Genomic DNA, 15,546 nt, shown 5'->3' on the forward strand with positions numbered 1-15,546 from the left:
GTACAACAGCGCTGGGATGCTCCCGAGTAGCCATGCGCTATATAAAAATCCCTTCTATCCTATTCTATTCTATACTATTCTATCTGTCAACCTCTACATGAGATCCATAGTCTACATCATGATGACAACAAGGATGCTGACATTTTGTTTGTCACAATCGCGTTTTTGATGATTTTTGTTATTAATGTATCGAAAGAACAAGGCTTAGAGTTATCAGCACACAGATTTGAGGAGGCAACTGCATGGGGAAGCAGAGGGTGTAGGTGACATAGGTGCCCACATGTCCTTAACTCTGGTGAGCCTGTGAACAATAACATTTTATTGGCTACCTAGGATGGCATTACTGTTTCCAACCACCTACTGTGCAAAAGTCCTCAGTGGGATGCAGATAAGGCCTGAAAGAAAATAAAACGTTATCATCCCGAACGTATATAACTATCGCAAACACCATCTACATTTTGTTTACTATTGGTTAGATTAAAATATATTTTTCCAAGTCATGCTAATCAGAAAAAAGCCTTCACAGGGCAAAGGTAAACTCACAGTTCAAGATTTGCTAAATGAATCCCGGACTCAACTAAATGGATGGATATGAAGTAGTACCAGTGAAAGTAATGTTATGACCACAGAAGCATGAGTAGGCAAGGACCTGTAGAAAACGGATCCATGGGAAGGAATGGGCAGCACCGAAGATAAGATCACCTCTGGAGGAATGGTGGGACTGTACAATGCACAGCGTAGAAACAGAGCAAAGGAGACTGGAGAAAGGAAGATTGGAGGAAAAACCCAGCAAAAAGGAAGGAAAGCTAATGGTTAAGGGAGGGTAGGACCTGCGGAAACACCATGCAACACCTGAGCAAAGAAACCAGACAAAGTATAGTACTAAGCAGGTGATGCTGTAGTGAGAGTGGAACCAGAGGAAGTAACACACGCGACCAGTAGGAAGTGGGCCAGAGAAAGTAGGGGTTAACATAGGCAACAGAGAGGTAGCCCATCTTAATTGTTTCACTGGAGAATCAAAGACATTTCTCCAAACATAAACATTTGCAAAATTCCCTTTAACATTGCTCACTACGAGCAGTAAGATGATCTACCTAGCCAGAGATTACAGATTTGAAAGAATGTCATTAACAATCACAAATGCAGATAAGTTCAAGCCATTTTAAAACCCCTCTTTTTATAAACAAATGAAGAACGTTCCATTGTCCCTCTTCATGGACCACCTGCCCCTGACACAAAGGTCTCTAATGGAACTGATGCAACCTTGCTGTTGGTGTGCACAGTTCTTGGTAAAGCATGCATAGACAAGATGCAGAATAATGTGGCCTGTCATTTGTGCAGATCTATGGGCGATACACATCAACTTTTCCTTATTAGCCTATTAGTATTTTGTTGTGTGCAAGCAGGACGATCAGCAAATGCTAATAGGGAAAAAGTCTAGATCCAATTTGTATGGCATGTGTTAATGTAGGGGAGAGACTAACATAATTCCTTATGGGTAGCTACTTCTTTAATCAAGAATATATATGGGACTATTCCCTTACAGACTAGCGATAGCCCATAAAAACTCATGAGTATATTTTACCTACATTTCATTTATTTGCATCAGTTAACTAAAACCATAGCAACAAAGGGTAATGCATAACAACAAATATATCAGTTAGATAAATAGAGGTTCCTTTATACCCAGTCCGGGTTTCTAAATAAAATTAAAAACAGAGGTAAGAAAATTATAAATTGCAATTTGTTAGAAATGGGATTTCTGGTTGGCTAAGGCTTGCGCCAAAGCAAGGCAAAGACCACCACTCTAGTCAGGGCAAGGGAGTTACACTCCAAAGATAACCCCTGCTCATCCCCTCGGTAGCTTGGCACGAGCAGTCAAGCTTATCCCGGAGGCCATGTGTAAAACATTTGCGCACGCACACAGAAACAACATCCCAGGCACACTACAAAAGTAACTCCACACAAGGTTATTTCAAAAATAGCCTTTGTATTCTCATAACACATTAGAATAGTGCTCACATAATATACATGTTGCCACCTGGCACTAGGTCATATCTACAAGGGATTATATACATCTGACAGGGCCCACTGTGAAGAACCGGGGTTTAACCCAGCGGCGTCAGGGGCACACCGAAGATCTTCGAGTTCACCTGTCTTGGTATTCAAAGACACAGAATACTTCAGGATGGCGTCAGAGACCAAGTTTATTAGCTGCAGCTAGTAACAGTAATCCTAGAAATACATCACGGTGTAAATTCTCAGGAGACTGCTCATTTTACTAAGGCGAGACGTCTCCTTTTATACCCAATATTCACAATATGAATATACACCCACTGCACAAAATTGTAGCCAACAAGATGCATTTTCAAACAAAGTATCACATAGCAAAAACTCAATTTACAGCATCCCAACCCAAAAGTTAATTATTAGGAATGTCCCAAATACAATCTCCACAAGCCAGACAAACCTATAATTGAAAGCATAACCCATGTAATGAAGAAACATAAAATAAGAAACAGTAACAGATGCTGAAGAAGATAAGGCATGTGCAAGGAAAATAAAAAGTTAACGATGTCCTGAACATTGATTGGCAATCTCAGACAAAGATCGATCAGGGAAAGTGGCTTTGCGAGGTCAGTTTCAGGTGAAGAGGTCAGTTTCTTACAGTTCATTTCAGAGTCAAAAAGAAACCTAGTTAATGTATACATGAACTAAGAAGGCCAGGCCACTTTGTTCGCCAGGCTACCTTTACAGGCCTACGTGAGGGCAACACAAAATGGTGGCACAGAACAAAATGGAGTCAGACTCGAGAATTACAGAACCTCAACTGGACCACTGTCAGGGCCATCACAAAGCGAACTTAGTAAAAGTAAAGCATATCATAAACGTACAACCAGTAATCACATTATGCACAGTATCACATTAGGCGCGAATTACATTCTGCGCCAACCATACCAGCATAAACAAATTATGCAATCCTCTTATAAGTCTAAACACATTAGACCCTAACCTCCTAAGCATAACTCACAGTAGGAAATCATCTCACTGGCATAAACATTTTACGCACAACATCTCATCCCTAAACACATTTAGAGGCATAAATCACATTAAATTTCCTAATATCACATAATCACTGACCACCTGGTCAATTGGCCTACTCAAAGGTGACTCACATGCCCAGAATATCAGGGCTGCTGCCTAGCAGCTGAGGTCAAGGGTGCGCAATTGCGCAGACCTAAACGTTGCAGCTGGCACTAAGTGCTGTGCAGCTGTAAAAGTGTGGGGCCAAGGAGTGCATCTCACTCCTAACTAAAAAGGCATGTCCTCAAAGAAAGAATGGCCTAAACGGTGCAGCTGCCCACTACCTGCTGCGCAGCTGTGAATATTGAAATGAGGCCTGGCTCCTCTGTGCGTCCAGTCCCACTCAGGGACTATAGATCAATCTGTGCCAAATGTTGCAGCTGCCTGGACTCTCACAGGGCAGCTGGGATCAGCATAAACACACGGGCACCAAACAACATGCCCCCCAAAGCTTGGCGGTACAAAAGGGGGTGGTGATGGACGGAGCATCTGAATCAATCAAACACTCACACCCAGTCAAAAGATCTGGGTTTAATCCATCACCGTTCTTTAGCCCACTCCGCCACCCCAGTTCAGACATGGCTATATGCAAATCAGTCTGACCCTGTGCCTCATGGGAACAGCCCAGCCCGAACTGCCAAGCAATGTCTTCCCTGGACCGGAAACAAGCTTCTGAGGACCGGTTTCTGGCATTCCAGCCGTCTTCAGCCCGGCTTGCTTGAATCCAGTGACAAAGTGAGCAAGGGACTCACGTCTGAGCATACCCCGCCACACTTATGGCGGCCAAAAGTGGTACCAAAGAGGGTGGTGATGGACGGAGCATCTGAATCAATCAAACACTCACAACCAGTCAAAAGATCTGGATTTAATCCATCACCGTTCTTTAGCCCACTCCACCACCCCAGTTCAGACATGGCTATAGGCAAATCAGTCTGACCCTGTGCCTCATGGGAACAGTCCAGCCCGAACTGCCAAGCCATGTCTTCCCTGGACCGGAAACAAGCTTCCGAGGAACGGTTTCTGGCATTCCAGCCGTCTTCAGCCCGGCTTGCTTGAATCCAGTGGCAAAGTGAGCAAGGGACTCACGTCTGAGCATACCGCCACACTTATGGCAGCCAAAAGTGGTACAAAAGGGGTTGGTGATGGACGGAGCATCTGAATCAATCAAACACTCACACCCAGTCAAAAGATCTGGGTTTAATCCATCACCGTTCTTTAGCCCACTCCGCCACCCCAGTTCAGACATGGCTATATGCAAATCAGTCTGACCCTGTGCCTCATGGGAACAGTCCAGCCCGAACTGCCAAGCCATGTCTTCCCTGGAGCGAAAACAAGCTTCCGAGGACCGGTTTCTGGCATTCCAGCCGTCTTCAGCCTGGCTTGCTTGAATCCAGTGGCAAAGTGAGCAAGGGACTCACGTCTGAGCATACCCCGCCACACTTATGGCGGCCAAAAGCGGTACAAAAGGGGGTGGTGATGGACGGAGCATCTGAATCAATCAAACACTCACACCCAGTCAAAAGATCTGGGTTTAATCCATCACCGTTCTTTAGCCCACTCCGCCACCCCAGTTCAGACATGGCTATATGCAAATCAGTCTGACCCTGTGCCTCATGGGAACAGTCCAGCCCGAACTGCCAAGCCATGTCTTCCCTGGACCGGAAACAAGCTTCCCTCTACCAAGCGGGGCAGCTGTAAATGAAAATAGGGGGCCGGTACTATGGTGCCCTCTGGCCCCCACGGAGCTTGTAAATAACTTTGTCCACTGTAGGAGCCACATGGGCTCTGGAAATGGAACGTGCCCTCACAAGGGTTCTCAATAACTTTGCCCCCTTATCGTGGAGCGCACTGGTGCTTTAAACCAAACATGCCTGCCTCGTTAGAGTGGCCCGCAATGGTGGGTCCGCTCAGGAAAGAAAAAACTGCCGGACATGCGTCCCGCCCAACCCTCACTCACCATGCTGCCTCGGGATTCCTGGCTTCTGCGGCATCACTGCTCTTCACCTGGGCCCCCTCCTGGGACCTGGGACTTCTCTTTTTGGGTGACCACCACCATGGGGTTCTCCCTCGCTGACAGGAGACCTGCATCACTACCGGCGCAGACTCCTCTCTCGCGGGGCTTCCCTTCCATATAGGAACCCCGCCCATAAAACCACAGCCTTGCCTGCCTTCCGGGTCACGCTGGGCAGCGGCCCGGAAGAGATTTGATGTGCGGCTCGGGCAACGGCGGTGATTTCTTGCTGGTAACGCGGCATGGGCACCCGTCACTCAAATAAAGGTATAAGCAGTGTGGGCACCTGCAAAGCTCCCAAAGAATGCGGGGTGGGCACCCGCCTTAGGCATAAAGAAAAAGGCGGCAATGAGAGGTAGGCTCCCTCTATGAAAACAGAATTGCGGGGGACTCCCTATGTCGGGATTCCCCCGAAGGCGCTCGCAGTCCCACGCCGCAAGGGGACAACATAAGCGCTCCTCAAAAATAAAGCGCTCTGCAGAGATAGGCAATAAAGCGCGCTACCAGGCGCTAGGTTTAAAGTCCTTGAAGATAAAAGAAATGAAGCAAAAGGTCCCAGGGGCATAGCTGGGCCCAGGGAGACAGCCCTCTTGGCAGGTCCTCCTGGGCCCCAGCAGCAGCACGCCCCGCAGGTTTAGGACCAGGTTCAGAACATTCTCATGGGGTCACAGCCCCTATATTTATTTTACAAAATCCCTTTATATCACAGCACAGGGCTTGGGTATACCAGTCAGAACTGGTTAAGAGGGGGAGCTGGAGTACTTTGTTTTGCCCAGCTCCTCTCTCCTTTGTCAGGTGGGGGCTCAGTGATCAGACACACCACAGGGGGCAGAGCCGGCATTGTACAGCCTGGGGACAATCCTATTCAGAGTCAGGGTATTTCTCCTCCCACCACTCTCAGCCCAGGTGTCCCATTCAGCCTAGCCGACTCACCCTGCTCCTCCTGGAGCCACCCACACCTCTCAGCTCCTGTCAATCACAAGCCAAAAATGCAATTCACATCAGGCAGGCAGACACATAGCACACAGAAATGCCAACTTCTAAATGTAGCTTTTCTCCACCAGTCACCAAAAATCTGCGCACACCATTGCGCAGAATTTATTCTCCCGAGTTCATACATACTAAATTCAACCCTGTGCTCCTTTCAGATCAGGAATTATCATGGACACACATATCCCCCATGCATTCCTATGGGAGAGAAGGCCAATCTCACCACACACACTCAGAGAGCGCACACACTGTATACTGGGCCACAGTGCTAAAGTGCCAAGAGGCCTAAAACTACTACCACCATGTCAGAGCTTAAGGCAAAAAGTTCAGGGGTGAACCTGCCAAAAAGGAACAAGTCCAACACAATTGTTGTGTGCAAATCTGACATAGTGTTTAGAAATGAATCTTAATTAAAGGGGTTCTGCTCCAGTCCGTGCTGCCGCCCTTTATTGAAAACTATCAAGGAATTTGATGAATCTGCAGTTCACAAGGGGATCATCTGGGTTTAGGCATGCTATTATTGCCTGTCTGCAGGTTCCCTGGTGAGATAAATGCTATTTTCAGTGGTGTTCTTCTTAAGTCCATTAGGACTGGACAGATACAAACCAAGAGAAGAAGATCCTGTTCAACTGACCCACATAGACAGTAAACAGACCCTTGTTTAACTTTCCATGATGGTTGCTTTTGCCAGGCAAGCAAATAAGCCAAGGTGAAGGGTGAGAAAAGTTTGTGTCATGTAGGCTAATTTTTTTGGGCTGGAGTGAGAGGCCGGTATAAGCTGCATGTATCCATCAACTAGCATCCACACGTGGGTTCTTTTGTGAGAGCTAATTTATCCATCATCAGGGATTTCCTTTTTACGCTTGTGTTGGGTGTCTTTTTGAAGGAATGGTATTGCAGTGGCTGGTCCCATAAAGCCCATATTGGGTGCTCAAGGGTAGGCGGAATTGTGCCATGAAGTCAGGTCTCCTGTCTGGCTCAAGCACCCTTAGTGAGGCCCTGGCCGTCCCAGCACATCAAAAACGCGTATAGGCATTGTAAGCGGTGGGCGCCATGTTTAAGTCAGGCAGATCATGTCTGGGCCCCCGCTGCACTTCTCAGCCTCCCAGGCTCCTAAACCTCACTCATGGGCGTTTTGCCTACAGGCTGTCCCCCTACCTGCCTCCTTGAAAAATGGGCCCCTTCTGCTCACCTTGGGACCACACGGGCCTCGATCTGAAATCACCTGACCAACGCCATTTTGAAGTCAGACAATCCATTCCCAGGGTTTCTACAATCGTTGTGGACAAATCACCGGGGGTATTGTGTTGGCAGAAGCAACCCCCCCCGGGTCAGCCTCCTTAAAATATGGGCCCCCTCGGCTCACCTTGGGGACCAGACGGGGCCTAATTCTGGGATAATGCATCTATCAGAAACTGAAGGCTATTTTTTGTGGAGCTACAGAGGAACACATCATCTGCATACAAATGCGGTTTGAGGTGAAGGGGCCCAAACGACGGGGAGTGGCTATTGATCATGTTGAGAGTCTGCACCAGGTCTGATAAAAATTAGGCTGAAAAGGGCTGGTGCAAGTACACACCCTTGCTTGAGGCCCAGGTTTGTGTGAATCTTTCTGGATAATCAGAGTTGAACCCGTATTTATTATTCTAATCCAGGTATTTGTGTAAAGCAGTTGGATTAACCTAAATAGGGAAAATGGTATGCCCCAAGTTACAAGCTTTGTCCGCAATGTTCCATGACCTACAGGGTCAAATGCTGATTTAAAGTTGATAAAACATAGATGGAGTGGAAGTTTTAATTTTTTTTGTTTTTCCATAGCAAGGGCCAAAGCCATGATCTTTATTAGTGTGCTGGTACTTTCTTTAACCCACAACGGGTCTCAGGATGCTTGTTTCTAGTCCAGGGAAGACCTGGCTTGGCAGTAGTTTGGACTGCACTGCTCCCATGAGAAACAGGGTCAAGACTGATTTGCATAGGGCTGGGTCTGATATGAGGTGGCGAACTGAGCAAAAGAATGATGTTGGTTTCAACTCAGTAACTTGGGGTAAGTGAAAAGTTTCAGCGCTCCGTCCATCATCTTATTATGTTTGCTTTGCTCATCCTTTAAGAACCCTGTTTGATTAATTGGTACAGTATTATTTGCATTTGACCATACAGTTAGATCAGTCAACAATGCTGTGGAAAAATACTTAGCTTTATTGTCCAAAAGAGCTATTAAGCAGTAGCTTTGTGGGGTGGATCTGCCACCACCTTTGAATATCGGATTTATTATTGACCCTCTTAAGTCATCTGGTATTCACGCTGTTGAAAATGTATAATTAAATAATGAGACAAACTTTCCCACCCAAAAAGAAGGATTTCTTTTGAATAATGCAGATGGAATTCCATGTGTGCCGGTTGCAGCATCCCACCTTGTTTGCAAATTAATTTTCATAAATTTTTGTTCAAATTGACTTTGACTCTGGCCAATTTTCATTGCTTGAATGCTGCTTCCGAATGCCACATTAGAGTTTAGAAATGTGAGGGGTGTTTAGCCAGAGTCGCTGGTAGGGGCCTTTTGTACAGTTCAAGCCGGGACTCCTGTGGGCTGTGGTTCTCCGGTAAATGCTGTAGATAGGTGTGTGACCCATGTAGGCTAACTCATGAGTATGCCTTTTCTATTGTGACGTCTGGAGGATGACTTCTGTTAATCAGGTGCTAAATTAAAATTAGATCTCCAGATGGAGCCACTAGATAGGATGACTCATTGCACAGTGGTTAGTAAGTCCCTGGACCATCTAATATGTGTAAATTAGCCCCAAAATACGGTTCAAACAAATGGAACACGCATTGGTAATGCGAACAGGTCTGACTTTAAAGGAATGTTGTATGGTAATGGGAAGCATTAATAGTATATGGCATGACAACGGATTTGTACTTGTGTGAAAGCCAAGAACTGTAGAATAATATTGGTGTAGGTAAAAAGGTCAAGGGAAAGCTACACTGTCAAGCCAGACCTAAAAATCCATGTAGGTTGATGACTACCCTCCTCCCATATGTCCTGCTGCCGGAGAAAACACCATATATTATCTTCTTATCAAAGACCCTTTATTAACATTACAGAGTCATGTGTGTTCCCCTGAACATTCAACATCAGGCAGCTGGATACATAAACAAAATGATCACAGCTGTGGGGGAGGGCAAATACTTTTTTGTGGAAGACTATGACGTCTGCCCAATCAAAACATGTACTCCTGGCCCAACACATGGATGGAGCCTAAGCTCCTCGCCTGGTGATTCTCACATAATTGACAACAAAAACTATTGTATCAAGAGATGCAGGATATAAGCGCCCTAGGACAATAAAAAGGCCTACTGTAGGCAAAATGAAGCTATAGTGGCTGCATGTCAGGTGTAAAGATGAAGACTAAAATGTAGCTCTGATACGACCAGTAATAAGGGAATTGTGAAGTGTAGATTTGCATTTTTTGTTTCTTTTACCAAAATGTAAGATTATGTAGCATATTGCGCAGCCACTGAGTGCTGCCCATCTCCAGTCCAAGTCCTGCCATAGAAGATTTCTTTCCACGGTGGGCTGTACTTTGTTCTTGCTTCTCTTTATTTCTCATGCAGAACTCACAGCATAACCTTTTCCACCTCTGGACACAAATACCTTCCTGATTAGCTGTGCATGCCTAATCCAAGCCATTCCTCGGGGGAATGTGTCCATCCCTTTAGATGCATAAGACACACCACAAACAAGTTGTCCTAGCATATGGTTACCATTCGGATTGTGAACTTATACACACATTTGTACATCATGTTCGGTGGATCATTCCCCATGACCGGCTTCTTCCTTTGAATCACTTCCTGTGCCACGATCACCAGAGACAGCCTTGTGACTAAACTCATTTTTTTTCTCTTCTTAATAGCTTGCTTGCATGCACAAAAGCAGCCCAAAATGGAAGAATTGTCGATGTTTGGCTATGTGAACTACAAATACAGATTTAGCCATTGAAATGTTGTATTAATCACTCCATAACTAAATGACTCAAGATATATAAGCGCCTCCCACACAGCTGTGCGTCTTTGAACTATAATGAATAACAATAGCATGATTGTTGTTTAATTAGTTCAAATTAACATTCATTTCCACGTTACTTTAAATATATTGCGGCTGTCTTCTCATTATTTGCAGCATATTCGCTCATAATGGCGTAGCAACTTTGATTGACGGTTGTCTTTTTCCATATTACGTTACCAAAAATATCCTTTTGAATGCTAAAACGTAGAGGCTGGATGAGTTTTCGAAATATAACAATGCAGAATATTTGTGAAGCTTTATCCTCGTCAGCTGCACTCTGGTAAACATCACTGCTCAGATGTAACAGATGTAGTACGTGTAATGTGTGTGTGTAATTGTAATTCTAAATTGTATTTTTATAGACCTTACTACCCCTGACGAGGGGTCGAAGCAGTTTTTGGTGAATAGCACGCTACCCTGAAACCCAAAAAGTATTAGTGGTGAATTAGTGTAGGGCAATATGAAATTAATTTGAATGTTGGATATTTGGGTCAGGTATTTGGGTTGAAAGGAATAGTGGAGAGATAGGAGAGGGAGGCGTTCGCATTTTTGCATTTATGCAGCTCTTGGCCTCCCTAATGAGCCATTAAACACTTTTTGATGAGTAGCACGCTACTCGGGAACCCAAACACGATTAGCGGTGAATCAATATAGGGAAATATTACATACATTTGAGCGGGTGGCATGCGAGTCTGTATATTGGATTAAAAAGGATAATGGTGGGATAGAGGAGGGAGGGGTCTAGAAAGTGTTTTTTGGGGGGATCATAGCAGCAGAAGGAGGTTTGGGATGAGTAGGGGGGAAGAATCGGAGGGAAGGGTTTCGAAAGGTTTATTTGGGAGATCTGAATAGTAAAAGGGGTTTGAAATAATGCAAGGGAGGAGGGAAAAGTCTAGAAAATGTTATTTTGGGATCCTAGTAGTCAGAGTGCGGAGGTTGAGGATATATTGAAAGAGGTATACAGTGAGAAATAGGGAAGTGCATTGGAGAGAGTAGTAGATTGAGGTTTGGGATGAGTCAGGGAGTTGAGGTAGATAATATATACAGAGAGGTATGGGGTGAGATATAGAGTAGTTCATTGGAGATACTGAATTAGGAGTGTTAGAACTGGGAGTCTCTAGTTGGCAATGGCTTGCACCTTTGTCCAAATAGGGACCCTTGCTTCTAGTCAGAGTAAGGGGGCTACACTCCTAAATAACCCCTGCTCAACCCTGTGGTTGCTTGGCACGAGCAGAAAGGCTTTTCTCAGAGGCAGTGTGTAAAGCATTTGTGAACACATAGACTAATACAGTGAAAACACTACAGATGGACACAACACAGGTTTTTATAAAAATAAGTATTCTCTATATAAACTTAGCACACGACCCAAACAACAAAAATCCAGAATACAGTCTGTAAGAAAATGACTTTAAGATGGTAGAAATAGCTTAGTTCAAAGATGATGGTAAATGCAAAACGTTTCTCTCAAAGTACCTTAGGATGCGTCACGCAAGATAAACAAAAGGTTCGCAGGGAGAACGATGCGTCGGTTCCTTGCTTCAGAGGAGGTGATGCGACAATCTTGTGGTGCGTCCCGGCTGCAATGCAAACAGATGGCGCCTCAATGCGATACGATGATCTGGTGCGATGCGAGAAGATGGCGACCTTGATGCGACGATGTGAAGGCGATGCATGCACGCCCAGCGGCCGTGCGCTGACTCTGTACCTTTGCAGCCGTGAAAGGCCCTGCGACACGCTTCTCCGGTGATGCGACGGCAACCCTTGCGGTAGCGATACTTTTTTCTGGTGATGCGATGACAAACAGCTGTGACAGAGACACGCTTCTCTGGTGATGCGACGGCGACCCTAGCGATGGCGACACACTTCTCTGATGATGCACCAACTGCGGATGCGACACACTTCTTCTCGTTGAGTAGCGCTTCCAGCTCCCAACAACATGCAGGTTTCTGCAGACAGAATTCCCAGCAAGAAAATTCAGGGAGGGAGCTGATGCTGAAGTCTTGTATCCCTGAGACTTCAGCAGGAGGCAAGTACAGTTCAAGCCCTTAGAGATTCTTCTTCAAGATGAGGAAATAAAAGTGTGTCTCCTTTCCTTGGCAATAAAGAAACCACTGCAAGCCAACTCCAGAAAGCAACACACTGGCACAGGGGAAGTCAAAAATGACTGCAGATTCTCTGGTTCTTCTCCTTGGCAAAAGGTCTGCATTGATGTCCAGAAGTGATCTAAAGTTCTGGGGATGGGTCCCCCTTTTTGTACACACAAATTCTTTGTCTCTGAAGGCAGAGAGTGTCTGTACCTAGTCCAAACCAATTATGTGTGCATTCTGCCAGTGCACAACTTCTTCCTTTGTCATTGTGGGCTAGGGTCATCAGACACACCACAGGAGGTGGAGCCAGCATTGTGGAAGGCAGGCACGGCCCCATTCAGGGCCAGGTGCTACTCCTCCCACAACACCCAATGCAGATAGGTCTATTCAGCCCAGTGCTGACTCACCCTGCCTCCTGCAACCCCCTCAGCACCTGTGACTCACAAACCAGATATGCAATGCACAACCTAGCAGAGGCAGGCTGGATGGTTTAGGCAAGAAAATACCTACTCTAAAAGTGGTATTTTCAAACACAGAATCTTAAAAATAACTTTACTAAAAGATGTATTTTATAATTCTGAGTTCAGGCATACTACATTTGGTTTTCTACCATGTTCCCTGGGTCAGTTAGGATTATAAGATGTTGTAATGAAACTGCCCATTCTGGCCTAAGGGGAAAGGTAGCCTTGCAATAGTAAAAAACGAAATTGACTGTAATTCACTATCAGGACATGCTACACACATCAGGGTATGCCCTACCTTTCACATACAATGCACCCTGCCTTAGGGCCTGCCTTAGGGGTGGCTAACATGTAGAAAAGGGAAGGTCTAGGGACTGGTAAGTGGGTGCACTTACCAAGTCTACATGGCAGTACTAGACTGCACACAGGCTCTGCAATGGCAGTACTGAGACAAACTTTATAAGCTGCTTATTTGGGTGGCACAATCAGTGCTGCAAGCCCACTAGCAGCATTTGATCTGCAAGCCCTGGGCACACATGGTGTACTGTACTAGGGTCTGACAAGTGAATCACATAAGCTAATCATGGAGTCACTAATCCATTACAATAATTTACAATAGGGAGCACTTGCACTGTGGCACTGAATAGCAGTGGCACAGTGCCCAAAGCATCTAACCAGCAAAAACATATCAAAAACAGAGCAGATAACAGCAAGAAATAGAAGGGAGACTGACGCCAATGGTGCCGGGTCTAACAAGGAGTAAAGTGATAAATATAAAGATACATTAATACATGGAATGTATGTATTTAAAAGTACAGTAATATATCTAGATTTAAGTGGTATTCAATAAACTCAGACTTTCAAGTTTGCTGTACCTCAAGCTAATGTATTTGTGTATATATATATATGTATATCAAAGCTCCAAGGTTCCCACCTGTTGGAGACGCACACTGACATCCACTGCAGCAACCTTCAGGAGGTAAAAGCCGGCTCGGTGAGCGGATCCAGTTTACAGCATGCCTGTCGATTCACGCCGGACGCGTTTCGTGCTCATTGCACTCTTCAGCGGCGCAACAGTCATTTTGGCATAGAGGCCACACCTCCCACTTAAAAATATGAGCCCTCCAATGGGCAACTCAAATGAGTCCGCGTTGGTTTGTGGGTCTTGTAGTGAGTGCCTCAGTTATGTGCCGCTGTCTGATTCAAGCCCACCAATGGGCCACCACGCGCACATCCGGCCTCATGAAAGTTGCTGCAGTGGATGTCAGTGTGCGTCTCCAACAGGTGGGAACCTTGGAGCTTTGATATATATATATATATATATATATATATATATATATATATATATATATATATATATATATATATATATATATATATATATATATATATATATATATATATATATATATGTATATATATATATATTACCTACTGGCGGTCGCCAGTAGGTATATATAGTTAGGATTTTTTCCCTATGGGATTTTTGAAAATTCTATGTCTAATAACTTTGGCGTTTGTGGACGGAATTGGATGAAATTTTCTGGAAAATGGAACATTTTGTTTCTGAGCAGCCCCTGAAAATTTGGGGGGTGTTCGTCCAGGGGGGGCCGAGAAAAAAGGGGGGTCCCAAAACGTGTTTTTAACATTGAGTTTTCCATAGGGCGGTTGGCCTCACTTTTAGCCCGAACGGCTGAATGGATTTCCATGAAACTTGGCAAAATTGTAGGGACTGGTAGCCCGATGTGCCTTTTCTAGGTCTCAATATATGTGCTCCAGTGGATTTTGAGAAATTAACGTTTAAAAAAAGATATATATCTGTAAGCGCGCTCCGGGCAGCGCTCCGGTCCGCGGACCTTAAGCGTACCGGAACTTCGCGTAGCTAAGCTGATTGGCTCTCCGGTGTCTGTCAACATTCTAAACAGTCCGGAGCGGCCGCCATCTTGTCTCTCGGTAGGATTGAGAGACAAGAGGAGGCCAAAACAAAGGCGAAAATGACCATAAGGGGGCATACTAGATCCTCCCTGACCCCCTAGGTTTAATGTGGAGGTTTTAAAAGGGACCCGCGGGGCAAAAAAAACAAAAAAAATTTGTTGTTTTTTTTGCGTGGGGAGCGCCCGGTCCGCGAACCGGGAAGCGTTCTGGGCAGCGTACTGCAATGAAAAATGAATGATAGACTTTTCAAATGCTGTATGTTAATTGATTGTTGTTTTTGTTGATTATTTTTTATTTTCTTTAATTTTTTAAGCATTTTTTTTAATGTGATTGTGTTTCATAATTTATTTAACTTTCTAACATTTCATTGTCAGAAATTTCATAATTATCATGGAATATACATTGTAGTCTCTGAGGGTGTAAAATGTCCTCATTTGCAAGGAGGTTATCTACTGCTTGTACACATTGCAGTAGTTCATTGTCCCAAGTTTCATCGAAAAATTCAATGTCAATTTGATCAATTGTATCAATCAATTCTTGGCTGCTCTCTTGCAGGTCCATTTCAAAAGAAACTTGGTTTTCGCCTTCCATTTTGCCTGAAATTTGGATTAAAAAAATATATATTAGTAGAGATAGGGCAATGTTGGGAATAATTTTAGATAGGCATTTTTTATCAGTGAATTTATCTTTGGGCAGTGTATAGTATCAGAGTGGAAGTAGGAATATAAAAAAGTGTATGTGATTTAACGTAAGTAAATTCATAATTATACAAGAGAAGCCTAACTCCATCCATAACTATAACAGAGAAGTCTCTCTAAATCTATAACTACTACAGAGGGATAGTATATATCTATCAGAAAAAGTTTACCATATTAACTTACAGTGCACAATATACTTCAGTTTTAAAAATAAAAA

This window comes from Lissotriton helveticus, chromosome 7, assembly GCF_964261635.1.
Source record: "Lissotriton helveticus chromosome 7, aLisHel1.1, whole genome shotgun sequence".
Classification (NCBI taxonomy): domain Eukaryota; kingdom Metazoa; phylum Chordata; class Amphibia; order Caudata; family Salamandridae; genus Lissotriton; species Lissotriton helveticus.